The sequence below is a fragment of the Peromyscus maniculatus genome, chromosome 6 (assembly GCF_049852395.1).
Source record: "Peromyscus maniculatus bairdii isolate BWxNUB_F1_BW_parent chromosome 6, HU_Pman_BW_mat_3.1, whole genome shotgun sequence".
Taxonomy (NCBI): Eukaryota; Metazoa; Chordata; class Mammalia; order Rodentia; family Cricetidae; genus Peromyscus; species Peromyscus maniculatus.
This window is the reverse complement of record NC_134857.1, coordinates 14,499,803-14,522,861: the sequence shown is the minus strand read 5'-3', so window position 1 is coordinate 14,522,861 and position 23,059 is coordinate 14,499,803. Positions and strand designations below refer to the sequence as shown.

Sequence of the window (23,059 nt, the reverse complement as noted above, 5' to 3'; positions counted from 1 at the left end):
TCTCATTTCTAGACAAAAACGCAACCTCGTTTAAGTCAGGAGAAACTATTAGGAAAACTTGAAGTGAAAGAATATGAAAGAAATGACTGGTACTCTTTGAAAATGTCAAAATTTTGAAAGAAAAACAAAGACTGAAGCATGGTCAGCTTGGAAGAGCCTTAGGAAAACAACCGCCAAATAAAACATGGCTGATTGCCTGGTATGTAGATGATCTTAGTACAGACAGAAATATAATGTAAAGAAATAGTGAAACTGGATGGGGTTTACAGTATGAACATAGTCACTTACCATTGTAAGTTTCTGTGGCTATAACTGGAGTCGTGCTAACTCTTACCATCAGGGGAAATGTGGCAGGGACTGCTGTGAGAATCTCTATTACTTGTGTTGTGTGTCTATAAATATGAACTTTGTTTTAAAATACAAGAGTTCATGCTTATTAGCCCAATTAATTTGCCTATAGAAATATTATGCCCTGAGAGGAGAAAAGCCCACAAATCTATAACTGCTTATCAGTGTATTTATTATGAAAATGTCTTGAATTGGAATGGGAAATAAACAAAATGTCCAATAAATAAATAACGTTGCATCTTCATAAAACTGCATCCACTTCTGAAGATCATGTTAGCCATTTTGATTTATTGATTTTCATGAATGTCTGCACTCTATCTTCATGTTGAAAAGGAAGCATAAATGCATCCTACTTATCATTGTACATGCATGAATTTTCTTACCTTGCATATTTTAAACTACAAATGACTCAGTTTCTGAATATTTTCAAATAAATTGATCTTGAGCATTATACAGAAAAATTGTTTTTAGGGAGATTAGTATACAAGCATTCAGTTTGTTGGTCTATATTTTCAGTAGTTCTGGTAGTGTAGTAACAAGGACAGTCTTTTGTAGAATATACTAAGTTTTGGTACCAGGTACTATAAAAGCCAAACTGCTATGAATCAAGCTTCTCATCTATATTGTAATTTTAGTTAGTATTCAGCCAAATGATTTTTAAAATATTTATTGCTGGAGCAGTATTCTTCCTCAGGACAGCAACGAATGTATGGTACATACAGAAGGAACTGGGTTCACATTCTGATAACGAGAACATCATCAAGAGAGCCTCTGTTAGGGATGCTCGATCTGTTAATCACAGATCTGTGCAATAGGAGATGTCTTTAACCATGGCACCTCCTGATCAAAACAGAAGTACAGTGTTCCCAATGATAGGATTTGTCATGAAAACAGTCCATGGTCTTTGCATCCAGGTACCAGGCACAAGATCCCAACTCATTACTGCATTAGCTTTTCTCTCCCACAAAAACAAATGTACATTGTGACATATAATTAGGCCAAAAGTGTCAGAGCTTACAATTTTTATATATATATATATATATATATATATATATATATATATATATATATTTACTAAATAGCCTATTTTAATAGAAAAAAATCTTTTAAAGGGAATCCTTAGGCATCTGTTAATCCATGTCAACAAAATCTTATTACCAGAGGTGGAAGCAGGACACAGTGTTGTAACATGGCATTAATTTATGTGTGCAGGTATGCACATGTACATAAACACATGTTTATATACATCTTTGACAAGATTGGAATATCACTCTTCAGGGTATCATTTACATAAGTGTCTGTGAACATGTATGGCACATGTATGTATGCATAAAAGTCTACTACATGTAGCACTTATCAGAATTTCTGGTATATGAAGATGTAGGGATGCTCTTCAGGTGTACAGAGAAGAGATCAGTATATAACAATGTACATTGGGGATTCCTTGGAACTTCCCCAGCACTCTGTTTCTCGCTATTCACGTGAAGTCTTCATTTATTATGGTATCTCTTTCTTTGCTCTCCCACTCTGTCCCTGTTCCAGTTTGAACCTCTGACTCCCCTATGTTCTCATCCCCCATCCCTTACCCTCCATTTAACCATCCTTACCCCCAGTTTGCTCATGTAGATCTCATCTATTTCTCCCTCACTGGGTGATCCATGGCATCCCTCCTAGGGTCCTCCCTGCTAGTTAGCCTCCCTGGAGCTGTGGGTTGCAGTCTGGTTGTCCTTTGCTTTACATCTAGTATCCACTTATGAGTAAGTACATACCATGTTTGTCCTTCTGAGTCTGGGTTACCTCACTCAGGATGATTTTTTTTCTAGTCCCATCCATTTGCCTGCATATTTCATGATATCATTGTTTTTCTCTGCTGAGTAGTACTCCATTGTTTATATGTGCCACATTTTCTTTATCCATTCTTTGGTTGAGGGGCATCTAGGTTGCTTCCAGGTTCTGGCTATTACAAATAATTCTGCTATGACATAGTTGAGCAAGTGTCCTTGTGGTATGATTGAGCATTCCTTGGGTATATGCCCAAGAGTGGTATAGCTGGATCTTGAGGTAGACTGATTCCCAATTTTCTGAGAAACTGCCATACTGTTTTCCAAAGTGGCTATACAAGTTTGTACAAGGATGACCCCACCTTAGACTACTTGCAATAGTTGAAAGGGTGCCTAAACTGGCCTATTCTAGTGAACAGACGGGTGAATACCCTAATTGTCATCATAGAGCCTTCATCCAGTGCCTGATGGAAGCAGATGTAGAGATCCACAGCTGGGCGCCAGGCTGAACTCCAGGAGTCCAATCGGTGAGAGAGAGGAGGGATTCTATAAGTAAGGGACATCAAGATCATGATGGGAAAACGTAGAGAGACGGCCAGCCAAACTAGTGGAAACTCATGAACTATGGACCAATAACTGTGGAGCCTTCATGGTACTGGACTAGGCCCTCTGGATAGGTGAGACAGTTTTTTAGCTTGAACTGTTCAGGAGGCCCACAGGCAGTGGGATCAGGATCCTTCCCTGGTGCATGGCAGGCTTTTTGGAGCCCAGTGCCTACAGTGGAAGACCTTGTACAGCCTTGGTGCAGGGTGGAAGGGCTTGGACCTGCCTCAGTTGAATGTACCAGGCTCTGCTGACTCCCCATGGGAGACCTTGCCTTGGAGGAGGTGGGAATGGGGGGTGAGTTGGAGGGGGAAGGTTGAGAGGCAGGAGGAGGAAAAAGAGGGGGATCTGTGGTTGGTATGCAAAATGAACATACCATTTCTTAATAATAAAAATATTATTAAGAAATAATTCTTAATAATAAAAATAAGTGTACATTGGGCAGCATTTCATTTTAATACCAGTGAAGGTGAGAAATTGATAACATAGCTCCAAAAGCCTGATTAATTATAACAATTGTTATATTAAGGGAGCAAGCTGTCAAATGCATTTGCTTCCTAATGTTTTCAGTCTTTCTATGGGTTTCTTTTTTCTCTGTTCACATTAAGAAATGCACACCCCCACATGGGCAAAATAGAAATGTTGCCATTGAAATATATGCATTCTTAATTTCTAAGGTTGCCGAAGACAGATAACTCTTCCTAAGCATTCAAGCAAAGGTTATTTTGGGTACTGACATTCAAGTAGATGGAAGTTAGAGATTGTTTACACACAGTGCTGTCTTCGGTGTCAATTATGTGAACCTCGTCACTTCTCCATCCATATAACTACGCATTTATGTAATCTCAATCTTCAGAAGATCTACATGGTATGGCAGGTATTCTATCTCCCCAGTGCTGTTGTTTAACAAACAGAGGTAGATACATCCCTGGTATGGTTTAGTATCGGCGTCATTTTAAACAAATATTTATAGTAAGCATGAACCACATGCCAGTCAATATAAACAGAGAAACAAGTGGCTGTCACCCCGGTCCAGAAGAGCTCATCTAGCAGTGGAGATTTGTTTAATTCATTTAAATGCTCTAAGAAGTATTTAAAGAGAAAGTTACAGTGCTAGCAAGGAGACGCAGTGGCTTCAAGGCACTTGGTATTAAGCCTGGTGACCTAATCTCAATCCCTGAATCTACATGGAAGAAGGAAAGACACAACTGTCTCCTACACTGTCCTCTGTCCTCCATATACATACACATACATACATATACATCCACATACAGTGAATGAATGAATGAATGTAGTCTTAAAAGATTAAAGAGAAACAAAATAACTGAGTGACTCCTGCTCTGTGGTACAAAGGGAAGATTGTTTACATTACAGCCTTCACAAGTGGATTTGAACTCAGAATTCTTACCCACTAGATGAATGACTTGGTGTTCTTACCCACAACATACACATTATCCAGTTCCACTCACCGGTTAGGTGGCACTGGAGATTTCTTCTGAACATGTATGAAGATATTACAAGAATACTTTACACATCATGGATCATTGGTGCATAGAAGATCTTTCCGTAGTACAAAACTTTTCTTTTCTTTTTGAATCACTAATATAGCCTAGGTTTAATTCAATCTCATTATGTAGTCAGTGATGACCTTGAGCTCCTGATCCTTCCATTGGAAAACTTAAGTACTGGGATTACACGTGTGTACCACTGCTCTTAGCTTTGTGTTCATTTATTTTTAACACTTTCAACTTTCCCCTCACCCAACTTACACACTTCTTGGCTATAAAGAGTCATGTGGCTGAAGCTGTTTTCATTCACAGGGTGTTTTTATATTCCTACAGATCAGACCCTGGTTCCACTTAGTTGTTCATTTCCAGAAGCCCCATCTCAACAGAATAAAAAGTGACTAGATTCTCCCTGTTTTGCATGAATGTGGGCTTACAGAGAAACATGGATGTTTTTCAAAAGTTTATTTTTGCTATAACTGGGAGAATATTCCTTAAAATGTACTGATAAGGATTTTTAACTAGTAGTTTGCTCTTGAAAAAGGGTGTAAGTTTTTTATTATTCATAAAATACCATTCTTTTAGCTAAGATATATGCATAATTCAATGGGGATCCAGTCTAATTGTTTCATTTTGTGGAGAAGTACATTTTTTAACAATTCATATTGTTTTGGCACAGAGATAAATTACAGTGCTGAAAGGCCCAGAATAAATATAATGACAGCATGCCTCATGTTGAACACTCCTCCATCTTTCCAATAGTTTACCGAAGGTGAAAACACCCAAGAAGTACTTGTTCAGCTCTTTCAAACAATGCACTCTCACTCAGCAGACATGATTCCTTTGGGGAAATTCTGCCCATGATGAGAAAAAATAATAGATTGATGATTATAAACTAATTACTTGCATGGACTTTGATTTCAGGGCTCCATGAATTCTCCACTCTGTGTGGTCACTTTCTGTAGTCTTTGACACTATGGTGCATGTGAGTACAGGCAAGATGGACAGTTTTGAAGCAAAGCGTGTTGGAAAGTGTTTCCAGTTCAGCTATCAATATATTTCTAGTCTGCTTTCAACCAGTGGAATCTACCAATTTTTGTAGTTCCTTTCTGATTCATTTGTGGGTGGCTTTAATATCTTCAGGAGTCTCTCTTGCTCAGCACAGCTCTTTACACTCCCTTCCCAATGCTATTTATTATTTTGGCATGGACTTCATTATATGCAAGTACTTTCTTTTTTATAGCATATGAAATTGGTTTTATTCCATACATTTTTTAAATATAAAAAAGTTCTTTAGAAGTTGTTTGCCCTATTTTCTCATTCCAAGAGAACTCTATCTCAATATTTTTCTCTGTTGTAAAATATTAAGTAAGTTCCACAACTTTGGGTAAGGAAAATTTTGTGTGCATATTTTTTAGTAAAGTAGTTGACAAAATCATATTTTCATCAAAAATCATCATTTGCCATCATCATGAGACTGTTTTAAACAGATTATAGTTATAAATACTTAATATTCTATTTCAATTCTCATAATAATAAAAGACATCATTAGATATCTCTTAATGAGAAAATTGAGCATTAAATAAGAGAAACACATTGTCCAAGGTCCTAGAACTATTAAATGATGAAAAGAGAATACAACCTAGTAAAACCTAACACAGAATCCATGCTCTTCACATTTGATTCCTTGGCCTCTTGAAATTATTCCATGGAAATTTAAAGTAACTATTTACAAATATTACTTGATTGTAAAACATTCAATATGATGATATAATTTACATAGTCCCTATTGAATCATTTCATCCATTAACATAACACAGTGTAGAGCCATCTAAGGGAGTCTCAATTGGAGAATTTCCCAGATCTGATGGCCTGTGGCCATATCTGTGAGGAATTGTCTTGATTATTGATTGATGTGAGATAGACAAGCCCATTGCTCATTGTGGACATGCCATCCATGGGCATGTGGTCCTGGGTGACATAAGAAAGTTAATTGAGCTAGAATCAGATGAAGTGAGCCATGCCTTTTCAGTGTTCTGTACCTCGAGATCCTACCTTGTGTTCTTGTACTGACTTCTCTCAATAATGGTTTATGATTTAGAAGTGGAAAGTGAAATAAGGCCTTTTCCTTTTCTCCTGTTTCTTTTGGTCATGGTGTTTATCACATCAACAACAAACTAGGACATTTCTCATGTTTGGCACAAAAATAAGTAACCTAGTTCTCTCTCTCTCTCTCTCTCTCTCTCTCTCTCTCTCTCTCTCTCTCTCTCTCTCTCTCTCCCTCCCTCACCCTCTCTCTCTTTTTTCTCTCTCTCTTCTCTCCCCCTCCCTCTCTCACTCCCTCCTCCTTCCTTCCCTCCATCCCTACCTCTCATTGACACATGGAACAAGGTAACTCATTGTTGAGAGTATAAAGCCGTAATGCTTTCCATTGCATGCTGTAAGTTATCATTCTTCCTCCACCTATTAGATACCAACAGTGTTTCTTAATTTTGGTAGTTAAATATATATCTGCATATTGGCAAATGACTGAGGTTGAGTTTAAGGATATTAGTGAAATCATATTGTAATGGCTAAAACATAAATTTTCCATGGAAAATCAAATATGTTCTCTCTTAAGAAATAAACCAAGATAGAATGGAACACAGAAATAGATACTTCAAACTAGCAGAGTCTGAATCAGCCCTGACCTGCACGGGTTATCCCAGGACGTTATGGTATTTCACATAATTAAGCACAGGTTATCCCTGGAAGTTAATGTATTTTACACAATTAGGCACAGTTAGATGAGAAGATTTTAGGATCTCATGGCTGAAGGACTCCTTAAGTTATTCTCTTCTTTTATGTCAAGAAACTGAGATTAATTTTTTAAAAATAATCACATAATAAAAGAAGTATGCCTAGAGGCAAACTTTTCAGTCTCAGTCTATTCTGTTTTATGCATTAAGTTTTGAATTTTATAACTACCCCTGCAAGGGCCCACTTAAGAAAGGAATGGACAGTTAATGTTTCTCTTCCTCAGATTCCATAATGTTCTTTTTCATGAATGTGTGAGCTGCAACATCTTTAGCCACCAGGGCAAATGGAGATGAGAGCTTGTTGTTATCCTTGAGGGGGAAATCCACAGACTTATAAGCCTTGCAACCAAAGCAAAATATAAGGAATTTACTATTCAAAAGCACTAATTTGTCATATGACTTCTGACATGCCAGCACCGCAGCAAAGAACTCAATGCAACTTAATTAATATAAAGTGACTGTCATCTGATTGGCCAAGATCCCCAGTGCAGCTGCTGGTACTGTTTCCTGTTCTGATCTACTCTGTTACCACATGCTTGGCATAAATAGAGTGCTGTTTATGTTAAGTGTATTGGTAAACTTCTCTTTTAATCAATGAAATGGCATTCTAATGACTTCCACTAAGTAGCCAAAAATGCTGGATGATGCTATTTACTTAATGACTCTAGATAATTTATAATCATCAATTGCCACTACATTTAGAGATGCTTAAGACAAAGAATAGTAGTCATTTCTCTAAACACACACTAAAAAATACTCAGAATTGAGGAAATATAGTTTTCAAAACACCAATACCAGCAGTTTTATAGAAGAAATTCATTTCTACTAACAGTAGAAGCTAACTCCCTATTCTCCTGCCACATTCCCTCACTAAAATTCCGCCATTCCAAAAGCATATACGTACTTTTCATTTTAAAAGCAAATGATGTCAGCTTGGCATTTGAAGTAAAATAGTGTGTTGGGTACCTTGGTTGCCAGCTTCACTAGATCCTGGATCAGAAAAGAGACACATCTCTGAGCTGGTATGTACAGTTATTTCTTGGAATGATTAAAGTGGAGAAGACCCTATCCCAGAGCAGGCAACACATTATGGTTGCAGCCCAGATATTAAGACTCCTGAGGAGAAAATGTGGCCACACTTTTTCAGCCTTTCTGCCTTTGCCCACTGCTGGTGTTTACATTCACAGATACTGTACCTCTTGTCATCCTTCCCTGACAACAGAACTCAGTCTTTCTATCATGGATAGAATTCCAGTGGCTCTCTGGGAATCCTCCATGCTGTAGGCACCAGACTGAAACAGCAGAAGCATCCAATCTAGTAGGTTGTGACCCCTTTGGCAAATCTATGTCTCCAAAAATATTTACAATACAATTCATGACAGTAGCAAAAGTACAGTTATAAAATAGCAACAAAAACAATTTATTGTTGGGGGTCCTCAGAAGATGAGGAACTTTATTAAAGATGAAAACATTAGGAAGCTGAGAACTATTGCTAAGCCAACCTAATAAATCTGTGTAAATTTATATTCATTGCATTGGTTTGTTTCTCTGGAAAACTCTACAAATAGATACAGACTCAAATCCATGTGACCTATATAATAATCAGTAAAGTACTTGATATTTCTGATCTCAATTTCTCCATCTAAGAATAAAGCCACTTGGCTTTTTGTAAGGCAAATTGTAGTAAGTTAGCCTTTAGACAAGTTTAAAAGTATAACTCAAAAGAATCCTCAACTACATTTCTTCTCTATGAATGCTAGACCAATGTTTGTTTTTTCTTTTCGGTTAATTCAATAAGTTGTGTTCCCTTGATTATATGTATCTAAGTATCCATTGAATAAGCTCACACCTGACACACATGTCCATTGCTACTCCTGCTTGCAAAGCATGAGAAATGCCATGTGTATTGTTGTGAGACCCTCAACTGCGCACCCCTTACTCATGCTTCTTTTCAGTCTGCTCATGGTGTTGCCGTGGTTCATAAACTGCCTTGCTTTACAGGTGAGGACACTGGGCAGTTCATTGTCTTGTGGCTATTCAAAGGTTAAGTGATTGATTCTGAAATCAAACAAAACTCCTTTTCAACATATCAGACTATCTCCAAGTGATGTGATGAGGCAAAGTTGGAACACTAAGAAAAAACACGAAACAGTATTTTCTTATCAGACTCTCAGTTAGAGATCTCATGTATTTTGCTTCATACTCCTCATCTTACACTATCTGAAAGAGTTGAGCATTTTAGTCTTATGGATTAAATAACACATCAAAGTAGGCTTTTCACCATGTAATTTTTTTTTTACCTTTAGGTTGTAAAGCTGAATTAGTATATAAAATATGTTTCAAGAGCACTCAAAATGCCAGTCTCACATTAGTTGACTATCATTCTTTTGCTCTTCAATCATCCAGGAAACCTAGCAGTTTTAATAACATTTTAGAGGTTATAATGATGCAAATATGTTCATAAACCAATAAAACATTGAAAAATTGAGGGACATGGATTTCAATGCATCTATCCTGCAGATGGACTTAATGTACTCCTGAGTATATTTGAGGTAGGGAGTTGAGTCTCAGAAAGTAAATAAAGGAAGGTAAATAAAGTTAATAAAGGTCTAGTGGTATTCTGCTTTTCTTTGGTAACTAGCTTTTTCCTCCCAGTAGCAATGATAATTAAAACAAGTGTTCCATAGTGTCATATTCTCCACATCTCCTCCATGTACTTCTGTGTCTGGGAAGATGAAGTTCTATGCTGCTGAGAGCTGACAGTGAAACACAATCCACCTGCTTCCTGTGTCTGTCATGGGGGTTTCTACAGAGCTGTGAGAAGAACCACTCATTTTGTTAGGACTGTCGCTCAAGTTCTCCTTTTAGAAGAGGAGAGCTGTGGAAACCAGAGGGACACAGAATGGATAGATAGACACCTCTTCCTCTACCAAGTCAGGATATCAGTTGTGTAAATTCAGCACAAAACATGTATGAGTTTCAGGCACCAATCTTAGTTGGCAAGATGGATGATGGTGTGGAAGATGATAAAGAAAAAGATTCTGACAAAATATATAACAATTGTAGCTCAAAACAAACACAAGAATACAAATAAGCAAAGCTTTCAACCACATACAAAGAAGCCCTACAATCACAAGCTGCTAAAAGCACGCAATATCTGAAGCTAGTAATTCCCTAACATTTGAGAATCAGGGTTCAAGTCATCACAATGTTGCTTTCCTGTAATAAACTTGATGCGTTATCTGGCAGAGGAGACCCTGTGGCCCAAGACTATTTTTTAAACTGCTGCCTTGGAACTTTCTAAGTGCTAAATGATTCTGGACATACTTACTTGCTTTTTAAATGGCTCCCACATGGTTAATATTTCTGACATCGCCTATATACACTACCAGGTAGACAGTTAGGCCATGCAGTGATTGTCAAGTTTCTGGGTACACATCTCCACTGGAGAATGAGGATGATAATAACTGCCTACTTGTTTTCACAGAAGCATCAAATAAAGCTATGAACCAGATTCTTCTCTTTGATAGCCTTCATATATTATGGAATAGTGTTACCAATATTGTGAGGCTGCACTTTTGTCACATGGATGTATAAAACCCATATTGATACAGAAGTATATGCATACATTTTAATTTACCCCAACAAATATAAAAACCAAAATTTTGGCACAGTAGATCACTTAGGGATTCTACTAGATACCACTGTTTGTAGTTATAGAAATACCACTGTGTCTATATACCCTCAAGAGATTGCTAAAGACAAGCAGAATTAATGCAGAAGAATGCCTTTGCTTTTTAATCTTGAAGCCCAAACAAAGGGTTTTGAGCTGAGATGTGCTGTAATTAGCATGCCAACTCTGCAAGAGTTGTACAGATAGGACTCACACAATCATTAGCAAAAAGAGAGAGCTCTTTCCTATCTCCAGTTTAAAGGCAGAGTAGACAGAAGGCTTCAATGTGATTAGAAATAAAAGCCCCCTACTACGTAATAAATTCCAATTGTAGTTCTTAGATGTCATTGTCCTGAATTCTACCTTAAGCAAAGATTGCTGTTCTGATTCTCAAAGAAACTGTCTGCATTTGAAATGTTTTTCTTGCCTATAAAACCATTAATTGCATTATAGTCAATAGTCTATAAAAGAGCAATTTTGGTTCCCACAGCTTCTTAATCATATGCTTGTTAGTAACAGACCCACAGAAAATGAGAAGCATTTATGACCTGTGCCTGCAAAGGCCTGAGACAGTCCTTATTACTAATGGCTCTATTAGAAGGCATGTTGGATTTATGGTTTACAGGCAAATGGCCACAGCATTTACTGATAATATACAATGTGACAATGTTCACGCAATGACCCTGTCTTTAATGTACAAGGCAGACCATTTTCTTTTCCTTCATTATATGTTTTATTGGCAAGAATGTTGAATCTTAATTCTTTTTCAAGCTACTTTATTTAAAGATTTTAATGAATCCCATAAACTTAAAAACTTGCTTTTATTATCCTCAAGATACAGTCAAATACACATCTAGTGTCACATTAACCAACTCTGTGTGAGTAAACAGTGGAGTCTTAGGAAATCACTGGACAGATCATTTCCACAAAACGATCTCCATTACTCACAACTCTCATTCCTGGGAGCTTTGTTTGTTTTGTGTTGTTGAGTATTAACAAAAAAAAAAATGCATCAACGCTTTGGAGATGTTCGAATGATTCTTATTTTTTTGTAAGCTTAAGTCAAAATATATGCATCATATTATAAAACAGCCTACAACATGAGTGTGAATTGAGTTTTCAATTACTTATTTTGAAAAACAACCATTTATATTTAGAATAATAACTTCAAAGCATAAACTTTAGATTAACAGAACCTCATGCTTACTGCTAGAAAAGAGATTTTAAATGAGGCAAAACTCTTAGAAGAACAAAATGAGAAGAAGCGAGCCATGCCACTGTTTTAGAAGCTAGAATGCAGAAAGGCAAGAGCAAGGGATTTCACTAAGAAAGTCAGTTCCTCAGTTGGCAGTAGAAAATGGCAGAACCAATTCAGTTTTTACTATGAAACTCCAGATGTCCCAGGAATGGGCATCACAGGTGGCTGTAAGGATAATGGGTGTAGGTCTGAAAAAAGCCCATTGCTTGAAGGTCTAGTAAGGCAAAATGATCCCCAGATTCCATTATCAGCAGAATGTAAAGTACTGAACTGGGGCATCCTAGAAAGCAGAATTCAGGAGTCAATTAGCATGACTCCTATACTAAAGAAGTTTTAATTAGAGCTAGTGTGGTGGTATTGTGTTCCCCAAAATATTGTGTACTCTAATAAATTTATCTGGGGTCAGAGAACAGATAGCCACTAGATACAAAGGCTAGAAAATGGTGGCACTCACACCTTTAATCCTAGCATTCCAGAGATAGAAATCCCTCTGGATCTCTGTGAGTTCAAGGCCACATTGGAAATAGCCAAATATGGTGACACACACCTTTAATCCCAGAAAGCCAGCCTTTAATCCCAGGGAGTGGTGGTAGAAAGCAGAAAGATATATAAGGCATGAGGACCCGAAACTACAAGCATTTGGCTGGTTAAGCATTTGGCTGGTTAAGCTTTCAGGCTTTGGAGCAACACAGTTCAGCTGAGATTCATTCTGGATGAGGACTCAGAGGCTTCCAGTCTGAGGAAACAGGACCAGCTGAGGAACTGGTGAGGTGAGAGAGCTGTGGCTTGTTCTGTCTCTCTGACCTTCCAGTATTCACCCCAATAACCGGCCTCGGGTTTGATTTTATTAATAAGAACTTTTAAGATTCCTGCTACAAGCTAGATTATGGACATATATATTTTAATAATTATAAAATTTCTATTTTATATATTCTGTATTTTTCAAAGCATGTTTAGGTATATTGCAGAATGTAAACTCACAACTCTCTCTGGTGGATTAAACATTTGTAAGGAAGGAAGAGTTTCCAGGCATAATATATGTATCATATTTAAAACATGAATTTTATTTTAACAAAGAAACACATTTTAGAATATTCACTACACTGAAGTTACTGATTTATAATTGTGGAAACTTAAATGATTGTATCTGAAGTCTGAACTTCAAATTCCTTGCAGCTTAGGCAGCCCTTTGCTCCTTATACTTAGCTCAACTTTCTAGCATTCTGTAGCACTCACAATTCTCTGAGGAGCCTCACTGAAAGAAATCCTCTCTCAAACATTCTTTTGAAAATTAAGATGAAATACTGAAACATGCATTGTAACATTCAGGTGAATCTCAGGCACATGGGACGGAAATGTCATGAAAAAATATCTCATTAGAAAGCAGTTTGATCATATTCCTATTCAAGTAAATGCCAGATTAAGTTTCTCACTAGGGACTATGACTTCCCTGGCTCTCTACTTAGTTTACAGTTCTAAGAATGAGTTATCTGGCTTTTACTCAGAAAGTAATTGGTTATCTATACAATGTTTTTGCCAATATTACACCGGCCTGTACATCTTACCTGGCAAATCATTACTGTGTCTTGTAATGTTCACAGTTCCTCTCAGACTTGATCAGAGAAACTTCTTACTGCAGTGGGTGATGGTTAATATAATACAGACTCAGAACTGGCCAAAGTACATAGAATAAGAGACAGTGGAATCCATGGCCCTAAATGAGACATCTATATAACACCCCAAGGCTCAGGGAACATCCTGGACATCTTATGGACTTGGCACAGCCACTGAACTCATGAACTTACTGAAGCTGTGATCACTCACACAAGACCTACACAATATTGGGTCTGTCAACATTACATCAGAAAGGGAAAGGGATGTTGAGTCCCCAGCCTTCACTGAGGGCCTATGACAGTGGACTTCAGGGAGGGAGCATGGGTCTCTTCAGTGGTGGATTACTGACAAGTTGCCCATCATTTTCAAGAAACAACCTCCTTCCCACATTCCTGCAAACATTCCTAATGAAACCCAAAGCACCACACAGGCAGACAGGCAGGAAAACAGCAGGAGCCTCGGTAGAAGAAGGGGTCAGTGGGAGTGCAGTGGACTGAGAGAGGATTGTGGGTTGTGTGTAAAACACAAAAATTCATTATATATGTATGTGAGGGAGAGGCAGGGATGTACTAAAAAGACGCTATTCAGTCTTCTAGTTGTCTAGTCTGTCTAGAGCAGAAGGTGAGGTAGCTGGGCCATATCAGCTCACACCAGAAGCAGGGAGACAAAACAGCTTCAAACCAAAGACCAAGACACATTCTTACTGAGTGACCTTAGCAAGGCCCCTTTGTCTTTATGAAGTGTAGGGTGGGAGATGAGGAATATCCTTGCATCTTTGACATAACCTCCACAAGAAGACATTTTTCCTGAGTAGCTAGGAAATCGCCAACTAAATATTTTCAGGACTCGGGACACTAAAAAAAAAAAAATGTCACCTATACAATCAAGTTTCACAATTCCTTTCTTCTGTGCTCACCTTTACTTTGGTCACCAGAAATTTCAAAGCTAAATTTCTTATTGCCAGTTTTTAGACAAATATGTTTCCACTGGGAAGTTCACTGACTATACATTCATACACATGCAGGTTTGAGCTATTTTTATTTTAATTGTCTTATTATGCATGAATGTTAGGGAGCTATCTTAATATCATTTGTGAAATGGTCAGGGTATAAATTATAAATGCATACCCTCTGAGAAACTGGAAGTAAACAAACTGATACAAGAAAAGAAATTCAGCATGAAGAAGGATTGAGAGCCAAAGGTTGGCACTGTTAGATTTTTTTTTCAAGACATAATTCTTGCAGGCACAGTTGGTAAGTACACCTGTCATATATGCTTCCAAAAATGTAGCTCAGAATGATAACATACTGAGAGAAAAACAAATCTCAGGAATGTGAAATTCATTTGTTATAACCAGTTTTGCTTACACTTTCTCAAAATAGCCATCTGTACTCAAGTGTGTACATAACAGAACGGCTTGCTGTAGCACAGGGAGGTTCAGATATTTTTAGGCTTTAGAACTTTCTACAGACTCAAACCCTTTCCAGAAGCACACTTGCCATGGAAGTGCTATGGGCAGTGAGCAAGAGCTGGTCTGAAAACAGGGTAGTTGTGTTAATGAGTCCTGCCACAGTAATATAGGTTTTATACTAGAACTACTAAAGCAATAATATGGCCTCCTTCCAATTTAATTTTATTTAATATGATGAATTTTTGCAAGTTGCTTCCCGCATTCCATGACTTCCCTGGGTACTTGGAGAATATTAGAACATTTGCTACTTTCAGCAGCCTTCAATATGGACAGTTTTCTAGCCCATGGAAGAGGTAGAATGTGGAGCCATGAAGTCTGACTTCACTATTTGTGATCAGTGTGACTCTATGGACCCCACTGTTCAGATATTGAAAGGTCGGGGATGAGCGACATCTCTGTCAGTAAAGAGCCCACAGCACAAGCATGAGGATTCTGGATACCTAGAATCCACGTAAGAAATTTAGATGCTGTCACACATTTGAAATCTCCTCCTTCAGGGGACAAGCAAACACTAGAAGGTCCTGCAGCTTGCCATCCAGCTAGATCTTGTCATGCAGTGAGCATCAGGTTTAGTAAGATCCTATCCCCAAGGTAAGGTAGGGAGCTATTGAAGGTGACATCAACATGAATTTCTGTCTGCTACATGTACAGAATATATGCTATACTACAACACACACACACACACACACACACACACACACACACAAATAAATAAAAAATAGGAAGTCAACACATTCACAGATAAAAATGAACAATGCTATCCATTATGATTTTCCTATATTTTGTGCAAATTCATCTATCTTTATGTCTACATTAGCCACTTAAAAATGCAGAAAGAGCCGAGCGGTGGTGGCGCACGCCTTTAATCCCAGCACTCGGGAGGCAGAGCCAGGCGGATCTCTGTGAGTTCGAGGCCAGCCTGGGCTACCAAGTGAGTTCTAGGAAAGGCGCAAAGCTACACAGAGAAACCCTGTCTCGAAAAACCAAAAAAAAAAAAAATGCAGAAAGAATGTTCTAGCACCAATTGGATAGCTATACATGCTACTTTTCTCTCATATAGAAATGTAAAATGTTTCAAGATATATGCAGTTTCTCTATTTTGAGATATCTCATTGATTTGATAATAGGTTTTGAGAGAAAGAGAAATGCAATTGAGAAATATTAAATGTTAAGAGGATAAAACATATGTAAGAAAATAGTGTAATAAGTTGGCTGTTCAATTTTGAAGCCTTATTCTATTGTGGGACAATAAGGACCTAGTATTTAGGTAGATTTTTACCTGAAGTAAGTAGAATAAAAGTAATAAATTTTCTTAAGACATGCCTAGTGCAGTGGTGTTCAGGGCACTGCCACTAAACCTAGTATGTCTACTGCAAGATGTTTATTTAAATAGTAGATATTAAAATCTTCATTCTGTTGAAATGGAAAAGGGCAGGAAGATAAGTATAAAGCGTTCACAATGGCATCTTAATGCACTGAAAGAAGTTAAATTAGCTATCTGTTTGAATTCTTCCTACAGAGAGTTATTATAACCCAAGGTAGCAATGATCTTTTATAATGTATACCTTTTTCATAAACCTGCAACTGGATTAAGGCTTCATAGAGATGATTCAGCAGTCCACCTCATCATAATTCTGGATACCACGCTTGGACCTGGGGGAGCCACTTCTAAGAATACAAAGTCATGTGACTGTCTAGTGGTAATGGCTGATGACTCAGCCAGGACCACTGAGCAAAAGTCTTGGTTCTTGTCCATATGGCTCCCTCTGGAGCTGCTGTGCTCATTTGAAGAGGGTGTCTGAATCTCAAGGGGTTTCCAAAGTTCTGGAACATGTCTGTAAGGCCTAAGAGAGAGGGGAATTTCCATACTTCTGAGAATAGTAGCATCATTCATTGAGGAGGTTGTCTTTTATTCAAAATATTTTTTGATATCTTTGTAATAGATCAGGTAGCTCTAGCCTGTCCTGGCTTCTTTGTCACAGAATGCCACCACTCCTACATATCAATAGACATGTAAGTCACCTAGTCAGTACAGATTCAAAGGAAAGAAAATTAGAGGCTGCCTCAAAGAAGAGTTAATAAGGAATTTGCAGCTATTGCTTACCACCTATATCAATATGGAAACTGACATGGTGCTTATAAAAATGTCTTTTCATTTTCTTCAGCTAAAAAAGTTGATGCCAAAATTACATATGGAAACAAAGATGATCTTTAGAAAATAATAAAAATGGAGATACCTGTCTGTCAGATATAAAAACATTCTAGGCAAATAAAGCCATGATACTTTCCTACAGAACAGCATTGAAGTTCAGAAACAACCCTAAGAATATATGTAAACACGGTTGCCTGGTAAAGTACTGTCATGGGAAAGAATACACTGGCTGTTCCATAAATAACATCTCTCACCACAATACATGCCAAAAAGTATGAATTTAAGAGAAAAATGATAAGCCATGTAGCCAATAGAAGGACTCCTTTATAAACTGTATGTGGGTAAAGTTTTCTAAATTCTAACTAAATATCTAGAAAAAATAAGATGTTAATAAGTTCAACTACAACGGAAAATATCTTATATTCTAAAATAAACCACAGGCAAAGGCAGAATGTAAATGCAAATGAAGATCTCTGAGACAACACTTGCAATCTATGTCACAAAATATCAGCCTCTCTGATATAGAAATAGATCTTCAAAAAATCAACAGCGACAGAGATGAGCCCTGAAACAGAGAAATGATATCAACCTTCTTAAACATATCAAAGGGTATTTGACCTCAATAAAACAGTGATACACATTTATCCTCCCAAGTGCCAAATCTCTAAAATGTTGTCAAATTTTATCCATTCTGGCATTGTTTTCAAATACAAAATTATGGTATTCATGGAAAACTGATTTGGGAAAAAATATTAAAAGAAGTATTCAGGGGCTGTAGAGATGGCTCAGTGACTAAAGAGCCTGCTGCACAGGCATAAGAACCCGAGTTGGTCCTCAGCACCTACATGAAAAGCCAGCCTGGTAGGCAGCTCTCCTCTAATACTCCTGCTCAGGAGGTGGAGACAGGGGATCCCTGGGGCAAGTGGCCATATGACCAGCTGAATCAGCAAGGCCTAGGTCCAACAAGGGATTCTACTCCAGGAAATACACTGGAAAGTGATCCATGAGGAAATCTGATAGTAACCTCAGACCTCTATATGCATGGGTACACACACTCTGTACATGTGAATACAAATACACACACATGCACACATAAAAATGTAGGCAGTTACCTTCTTGTACAGAATGCACCAACTCCAACTCAGAGAATCCTTAGATTGCATGCTCGTCTTTGTTCCCTGTTTGTGGTCTACAAACTCTCTCGGTAATAAAGGGGGAGTCATGGGCTCACTTGCTTACTTTCTATTTCTCAGACAGTGTTCTCTTTCATCTTAACAGCAAGGCGTCTATTGTCCTCAGACCCATATTCTCACATGCTGTGATAACTAGTTCAGTCTAATTTTGTTCTTTGTGTTTTTTAGGCCATTTAGTCTCCGTTACTCCATTTAGTCAGAAAAAAAATGAATTTTTGTATTAAAAAATGAATCAACAAAAGTCAACTAGAAGATCTAACTAAGAAACTGGCAATGCTGTCAAAATAAATTTTGTGAAGGGTTGTGGCATACATTTTTGACCCTGTGGACCATGTTGTCTCTTCTGCAACAACACAATGTCAACATGGTAGCGTGGAGACAGCAACAGATACCCAGAAAGAACTAAGGCTGACTGGTCAATAACACATAAGGCACAGAAGCACACTAGGCATGGCCTAGAATTCCATTTACCTCCCCAATCCTGATGGAGGCTATGGCTAGGAAGGACCAAATCCAACATTGATATCTAGCATTAAAGATGTCACATCTCATCCTTAGTTTAAGTTTGAGAAAGGAAAATACAAAGTGAGCCTGAAATTGTTGGTTATACCTGAAGTACTCAAAGATTACTGGAACTAGAAGAACACACAGGACTGAATGAAGAAGCTTTGAGTGGTCAATTTTGGAAATTCTAACACAAAAGTAGAGTAGCAATATTAGTATACCAAAACAATGTTGAATGACTTAAAAAAGAAACTCAAGAAAATAATATTGCATTTACCTTGTCATTACTTATTCACGCGAGGATTACTAAGGATGTTGAAAAGAACATTGAACCATCCTCTAATGTCCCCATCCCAAACATTTCAGTCCCGTTTTATTGATGTGGAGAGGGGAGTAACGCTGCTGCTCTGGTTGTGAGGTGCTATGGACGCCGTCCTAAGCAAGTGCTCAGCTAGAAAATGGCGTCAGTAGCAGGAAGCACTACTGTGCCACCTCTGAGCAAACAGTGTGTTTCGCCTAATCAAACAGAGGGCAAAAAACTCTAATGCAGAATTTGGGTATTTGGTACCACACTGGGAGTGGACCATTAGATATCTACTGCCATGGGAAACAAAAATAAATAAAATAAGAAGTTATAACAAGGATCAATTAAGTTAAAACATACTAACTACATTGTCCACTGACTAACTGGTTCCTGGACAACATTTTGAAACACTAAATTTATAAAGAAAACATCATTGGTGCCTACCAAACTAATTTATATAGAGTATATTAGATGATTTGTTATAGAATTAATATATTTTTCTTAGATGTGATAATATATTTGTAGTATAAATAATTATTCTTATAGAAATGAACTGAAGTATTTTGTTTTGAAATGTACTAATTTTTGCAATGTAAATTTAAAATGATTCAAAAGTGTGAATACATAAATACTGATAAATAATAAAATCTCTATCAAAGTTGAAATGTTATTCTTCATAGAAATAGTTACAACAATCTTAACGATTATATAGGAGCACAGAAACTGAGTGTGGATAACCAATCAGCTCTAAGAAAAAGGGTAGTGCTGGAACTATCACCACAACTGACTTCAAGTTACAACATAGAGCCATAGTAACAAAAACTGCATGGCACCAAAAAAACAGACATGGCAATTATTGAAACATTACTGAGAATTCAGTAATAAAGTCACATAGCTACAGCCACCTAATTTTAACAAAGATGCCAAAATTATACACTGAAGGAAAAATAGCCTTTTCAAAAAGGGTGCTAAGAAACTGGATACCCATGTATAGAAAGTAGATTCTGACCTCTCACACTGCCCAAAATCAACTACAAAGAGATCAAAGACTTTAATGTAAGATTCAAAGGTCTAAAAATGTTTAAGGAAAATATCTCAAGGTATAGGCACAGGCAAGAACTTTCTGAATAGGACTCCAGTTGAGCAGGAAATAATGCCACCAATTCATAACTACAGTTCATGAAATTAAAAAGGTTCTGTTCAGCAAAGGAAGCAATTAATCCTATGAAGATCAACTCACATGTCTAAAAAGTGGTATAAAACTTTTGCAAGCTACCATAGGCCAGAGAAATATTGTATATAATGTACCAAAACCTCAGAAACTAAACAAGAAAAAAAACATTTAATAAATAGGCTAATGAAATTAAATCATAGTGCTCAAAGTAAAATAAATACAAATTGCCAATGAACATATGAACAAATACTAAAGTTCACCAGCCACCAGAGAAATTCAAATTCAAATTACAATGATGATCTTTGTAATTCCCAGTCAGGATTACAGTCACTAAGAAAACAAATAACACCTACTCTCAGCATTCCTTAGCTGCCTTATAGCTCTTTATCCAGCATTGGGGCCCAGGGAGATTTCCCTTTTCAAATTAGCATGTCTACTGGAATCACCATCATCCAATACCAAGTGGTCAGTCCTGAAATCATAAGCATGCAAGTAGCTTTTACAGACTGAGTAGGTCATGTTTAGATAGTTAGGAGTGGTGTGTGTGTGTGTGTGTGTGTGTGTGTGTGTGTGTGTGAGTAAAACAATTAAAAAAATAAAGAGCATGAGAATTTGAGAGACAGAGGGTCGAAGAGCGGAAAGGGAAGTGAGAAATTATATAACTAATTTTAATTTTAAAAGATATTAACATAAAAAGAAAACAAGAACAAATGCTGGCAAGGATGTGGACATTGAAATGCTTATTTACTGCTGGTGAGAATACAAACTGGCAAAGCCACTGCAGAACCTAGTATGGAGGTTTAGTTCACCTGAAGGCCTCCAGCAGCATGTGACAGACATTTGCACATCAATGTCTATAGCACTATTTCCAATGGCTAAGTTACAGAAACAAAGTAGGAGTGCAGCATCAGATGAACAGATACGGAAAAGGGAGTTTATATATACAATATAAATGTTTCAGCCATACAGAAGAATGAAGTCATGTGATCTGCAGAAAATAAGTTAAACAAGAAATAGTCAGAAAATACATAAAGCCAGTCTCAAAAAGATCAATATCATAGTTTTCTTCTTTATTCGTGGTTTTTAGATTTTATTCTTATATGTAAAATTCCATGTTTGTGTCCATGATATGAAGTGAAACTTTTACACAAAAAGATTAAATTGTGCAAAAAAGAAAAAACAATAAATATGATCTAAAAATATTGTTAAATAAGTATATCATATTATATATATATAATTTTTTAAATAAAAAATAAGACAAGAAATATTGACAAATAGAAAATTTACTTCAAAAATATAAAGCATTGACTTAGTGTGGTGTTGCATGCCTTTATCCTTAGCAGTAAGAATACATACACAGAGACATTCACACACACACACACACACACACACAACACACACACACACACACGCATACACACACACACACACACATACACACACACATACATATACACATACGTATATATAATTTTTGAAATGCTGAAAGTTGAATTCATGAAAGAATGTAAACCTTTCATATAAAATACAAAGTATCTTCCTAAATAAATAGATGAAAACAGGCTGATATCAATGGACTGTAAGCTGTTACCTGATCACAGATTGTTCCACTAAATAAATTGACTGAAAAGCAATTTGGGAGTAATTTGTAAATCATCCTTTGTATGTATAATATTTGGTGTACAGAACACCATTTTTTGTGTTCTTTAGAGACAAATGATAGAGGATGAACAGAGAGGATTATATAATATGTTGAATGTTTTCAAGAATGAATGAGGGTATTAGAGTTTAGCTCACTACTAAAGACCAAATATAAGGGGAATGAAGGAAAACAGAGAGTAGATGGAACAATTAGAGAGGAGAGAGGAAACTTCAATAAATGGGAAGAAGGAAGAAAAGAGAAGTAGAAAGGAAGACAGTATGCACAAGAGAAATAAAAAAACAACTGGCCACATTGATGGTGGCCATCACATACTGCACACAGCTCCCAGAGGGCAAGCTCTTCCCATAACCTCTCTACCTAGAGCTCGGCCTCTGGTCTGTGGAATCATTCAACGCCTCTTCTGGCATCAGCCTGGTCTTTCACTGAGATGCTTTCAAATTACCTAGTGGCTCAAGATACCCACACTGTGAGAAATAAAAATAAAAATAAGAATAATTAAAAAAACTGGCCAAATAAAGTGAGACAAAAGGTCTACAAAAATAGGATTGAGTTAATTTCATGTTGGCCACCTACTGCTGCATTAATATTCTTAATAACTGATCGGGTAACTGATTTTCCAAAGCTAGGTTGCCTTTTCACCAACTGAGTCCCATAATAGTCCTCCATATCTAGCTATGTCTAGAGGGCCCACACAGGCACCCCACATGCCCAAAGGCCAGTCTTCCCTCATCTTGTTCTAGCGTGTGGCTGCAAAACAAAGGTCTGTTCCTTTGACCCTACTTCTTCAATCTAAACCAGCCCCTTGCCTACTTGAAATTCCAGACTTGGACCTCTTTCGTGACTACCTCATTGCTGACTGTCTTAATATAAGCAGTGTGGCAGCTTTTCTCTAGGGTACAGCCCCAAGTAGGCTATAAAAAAAAGTATTTCACCAGGAAAATGGTTTAATGACAAGCCATTTCATTTGAATAAATGTTTTATTAATTTTTTGAGAATTTCAGATACTATATTTTAATCA

General features: G+C 37.2%; 1 protein-coding gene across 11 annotated transcripts in view; it reads right to left on the bottom strand.

Annotated features, from left to right (window-relative positions):
• Nlgn1 (neuroligin 1) overlaps positions 1-23,059 on the bottom strand; it is an 891,533-nt gene that overhangs the window by 627,361 nt on the left and 241,113 nt on the right. The gene's annotated exons all lie outside the window — the stretch shown is intronic.